This window comes from Ornithodoros turicata, chromosome 1, assembly GCF_037126465.1.
Source record: "Ornithodoros turicata isolate Travis chromosome 1, ASM3712646v1, whole genome shotgun sequence".
NCBI lineage: Eukaryota > Metazoa > Arthropoda > Arachnida > Ixodida > Argasidae > Ornithodoros > Ornithodoros turicata.
In genome coordinates this window covers 173,924,628-173,929,113 of record NC_088201.1, presented here as the reverse complement: position 1 = coordinate 173,929,113, position 4,486 = coordinate 173,924,628, and the positions used below count along the sequence as shown (strand labels likewise).

The window sequence follows — 4,486 nt, the reverse complement described above, 5'->3', positions numbered from 1 at the left end:
TTCAAATTGAAATTACTAAAGAAATGAATTTTTTGCGTGGAGTTCCAAAGTGCCACTAATCACACATGTTTATTTTTATTATTATTATTAAATCCAAGATGATCGAGCATCACCTCTCTGACGTTTGACTTCGAATGACCCTCCTACCTGAGAGAGGAAGTAAATAAATTCATCCTCGTGTAAAGTAGCCAGTGGTGTGTCTCTCCAAATGAAATACAGACAGTGGTACTTGGTGTTGTGAAGACATTCCACATGTCTACGTCCTCGGGTCCTGCCATGTTGTTAGTATCAAAATTTCACAAAAGTTTAATTCATTTTTACAAAAATCAACGGTGAGGAGGGGAGTTGTGCTTTAAATGTTTAGCAAAAATTTTGGAGAAAAGAGAAGCTGAGTAATGACAGTAGTCTTAAAAATACACTGAGCAGTTCCTGTGAACTCTGTAAATGATCATGTCCCAGACATGTCATGTCGTTCTTGCCTGCTTACTTATGGTGTACTTCTGCATAGCACGGTGAGTCAGTCCTGTTCCATTGCAGCCTTCTGCTCTTCACGGTGACAAGCCTCCAGCGCATGTCGGAGCCAGGACATCGTAGCTTGCTCGACCTCTTTCACTGTAGCTCCCTTAGTTTCTGTCATATAGTCTAGGAACAATCACACAAGAAAATGTATAAACCACTACAGAAGGCATACAAACGTATGTATTACGAAACGGGAGGGAATGGCAGGATCGGCTCGCCGTTGTTGGCCACAAAGAAGTGGGCGTCTTCACGACTATAGCCCCCCCCCCCAAGAAAAAAGGAAACAAAGGAGGACGGACGTATGGAGGATAAGACGAAACAGGGCAATCAGAGCCAGCAGGCCATGCAACCAATGCAAATGAACATGCTAACAATATATAATTATTTAACGAAGGTATTTGGAAATGTATCATAACGTGTCCTTCCGATGGAAGAAGGAAGTCACTGAAAAGGCTAGTCAGCTGTAGGACCTGAACCCACATTTTCTAGGTTCCCTTATGAATTAGCGAAGCTAACCTTGCTGGGTAACTTTTTCAGTGACTTCCTTCTTTCATCTTCAATTTCGTAGACACTTGAGGTTTTGTAGGTTGGCTGAGTCATAGTGGTGCTGCTCAACCAACGCCGATTTCCGAGAAAGAAATCTATGATGTTGGGGCATGCGTAAACGTGCAACAGATTTTTTTTATCGCAGTTAGAAAGGCCGTAAGCGGGATCGAATGTCTGCTACGGGCAAAAAACCAGGGCGTGCTTTGGCGCTTGTGGAGGGAATATGGCTGTAAATAACTAAAAAAATTCGAATTAGGTCGTTTTAAGGAAGGATAGTGTCGTCTCTGACAGCTGCCATACTCAACCGACCAACGCACTTAAAACTACAAATGCAAAACTACATGCAAAACTACAGGACTAGTTTTCTGCAAGTGTTGCCTGCTACAAGTGAAAGCCTGTGTTTGGTGCTTTCATTCTCTCGACATGAAAAAAAAAAAAAAAGAAACGTCTAAAAGCAATTGCTCCTCGCTATTTCATATTTGTCCTAGTATGACAACTTTAAAAATTCATCAAGCATAATAAACAACAAACACACCGGAGACACTTAGAGTATTGGTAGCAGTGATAATGGCGAGTACCTCGGTGGTAAATTCGAATTTGCCGATATTTGCTCAAGAAATCTCTCGGAAATCGACATTGGTCGAGCAACACAGTTGGGACGTTTAAGCTGGAATGACTACACCCTTTCAGTGACTCCTTCTTTCATCATCAATTTCTTAGGTCCTTGAGGCTTTGTAAGTATGTATTTGTCCTTTTTATGTGTTCTAGCTTCAGGACATCAATTGTCATCGTGTACTTTAGAGTACCAATTTTGCAAACCTGATATGACTCTCGGTACCAAGACAGTATCTTCCACGGAGATACTTACTGAGCATGATAGTCCATGTGGTAAGATTGCTGAACTTCCTCTTTCCTTTATTTCCGAACAAGCTGTACTCTTTCCCAACACTGTATCCCAAGAGGCGTGATAGGAACCGGAATGTCAGCTCTCGTGGGTTGCCACCTCCAACAGATCGGATGAACTTTCTCTGAATTAGCAGAAAATTTATTCATGTAGTAGCGAAATTAAAAGTATTTGTTTGCATTTGTATGAAAGCATCATGTACCTGTTTTGTGTTAGCGAAAAAATTCTGATATGATTCATAATCGCAAAATGAAAAATAATTATTGAAGTGCACTAGAGAGGATGCTGCTTGTACTGCATATGGTGCATGCCAACCACCCTTTTTATGTAAATGACTACCTACATAAGCAAGAATGACCACCAAGTGCTAGATTGATGACTGAAAGGTTTATACGTACCAACTGGCTTCGCTTTGTGTCGCTGTCTGCCAGGTCCTCCTCAAACTGCAAAAAATCTGAGAGCCTTCTGAATGGCATGGGCAGAGCCCTTTGTGATTCTGCTTCTTCAGCTGCAGAGCTTAAGCTGTGGAGTATTGCAGAGAGCTGCTCACTTTGAGCTTGTTGTGTCACCTTAAGCATGTGCAGGACCTTCAGCACCTCTTTCTCGAACGCTAAAATACACACACACACAAACACAGACACATGTATACATATATATATCTTTCTAGAGGTATGAACAGTTTATGCTCCATAGGATCTCTGAGTTTATTTTTCCTTACCGACGTCACGCCTGTTCTGCGACGGAAAAGGTGCGTTCAGTAGACCTTCTGTAATTCTTGTGTCACCTGAAATATGTTGTTTTCTTACAGCTCCATTTAACTGTTGGTTCATTTAAAGACTACTTGCCTCTGTTCTGCTGGGGTGGAATATAACTGTCTCCCTGTGTATGGTGTGCCGACGTACAGGTATTTGTAGGCATTGGGCTAGTGCTGGTGTCTGCAATGAATAACAGCAGTCGATATTACGTCCACAAAATTAGTTTCATTTAAACTTAAGGCACAATAACACACAGATTAATTACTAATAAGAAGCATACGTTGCAGGTGTTGGTGCATTCTCCCAGTGAAGCTTGCTGTGCTGCAAGTTGGCTGTGTTATTTCAGAATCAGGATGCAGCGACTGAGGGTAGCCTTAAAGGATATGAAATAGAACTCGAGATAATTTGCAATCCTCATTCCTTAGCAGAGTGAATGAGTGTATAGGCCCACAACATCACACACGACTGAGCCCCGTAACGGATGCGCACATATCAAAAATAGATGCTTATAGATACATATCTCCATTTCTGCACAGATACACACAATGAAGTGACGCAGCTATGCTGCTACTACAACTTCTACTTGTGCTTATCATGTACTCGTCTAAGTGCGAAACAAAAACTTACCAAAGTTCCCTTCACTGTACACAGGAAAGGTATCCCCTGAAAAAAGGAATATATGCATGGTATACTTCATCTCTATTAAATATCGGTTGACAATGATATATCTCATTTCTAATTGCATATTTTTGCACATGCCTCTTTTCCACAAAGTACCACCCTCCCGAGAACTAAAATGCATCCACTGCTTTATAGGCAGGTGACGTTTGGACGTAAAATGCAGAATATAACATACAAGATGCGGCGCCTGCCCCCCGCATGGCTGTATTAGTGTAGCTACGTGGGGGCTCTCTCCAGCTGCGGGCTCTCTGCCTAGCTTCACTTAGAGCTGAAAAAAAAAGGAAAGAGAAATGAGAAAAAAGAGAAAAAAAGAAAGGCTTCAGACTCTCAGTAAAACAAAGCTAGTTCTTGTACAGCATTACCTTTAGCTTTTTTTTACTTTCTGTTGCGGGAAAAGTGCGCGCGAGATCATAAAGAAAAAGTCTAAACACTGTTACGTCGTTACGTTATATTACCACAAAAGTGTGATTTTTTTACGAATGGTCAATATTTTCAATTGCTTAGCTAAGCAATGAGGACAGGTGAGCTTCCAATTTTCCCGCGAAACGAATCTCCGCAAGCGAAACGAAAGCGAAAACTTTAGAAAATATTTTATGTTTAAAATACATGTCCCTAAGGGAATGCACACAATTTTTTTGCAGCGAAATGTAAGAGGGTTGAGCTAATGCTCTGGCTGGTCTCGGCTGGAATGGACCTACCATCCTAAACACTGATTTATGGAATACATACTTCTGTCACAAGCCAGAATACCATTTCTTACCGTGCTCGACGTGACTTCTTGTCACTTGTGATGCCTGTACAGCGGTGGGTGGCCCTGCGTCAACTGGTATTGTTCCGAGGTCTAAGTGGAGCACAGACAAAGGGCAAGGTAGAATCACAAATTCTACAACTCAAGAAAGAAGCTAAATTGCAAGTCAACTCATGCATATAATTCAAGGGACTATGGACATCTGTCACATTATTGTGAAGAGCACCGAGAACAAAAACTACTCTATAGTGCGCACTCACTTGTGGTTCCAGAGCCAGACAAATCCATGTACGTTGGGGGTGTAGGTGGTCTTGGAGGTACATAGCTGTTGCA

The 4,486-nt window shown here is 41.7% G+C and overlaps 2 long non-coding RNA genes across 2 annotated transcripts; both read right to left on the bottom strand.

Annotated features, from left to right (window-relative positions):
- Positions 1 to 568: 568 nt before the first annotated feature.
- On the bottom strand, positions 569 to 2,519 carry LOC135373132 (uncharacterized). Its single transcript, XR_010416298.1, has 3 exons — positions 2,368 to 2,519; positions 1,934 to 2,093; positions 569 to 642 (listed from the first exon to the last, which is right to left on the bottom strand). It is a non-coding gene; the product is annotated as an uncharacterized LOC135373132 (long non-coding RNA).
- A 499-nt stretch (positions 2,520 to 3,018) lies between these two features.
- Positions 3,019 to 4,220, bottom strand: LOC135373126 (uncharacterized). The gene is made up of 4 exons (XR_010416297.1): positions 4,166 to 4,220; positions 3,581 to 3,673; positions 3,352 to 3,387; positions 3,019 to 3,097 (listed from the first exon to the last, which is right to left on the bottom strand). It is a non-coding gene; the product is annotated as an uncharacterized LOC135373126 (long non-coding RNA).
- Between the last annotated feature and the right edge of the window lie 266 nt (positions 4,221 to 4,486).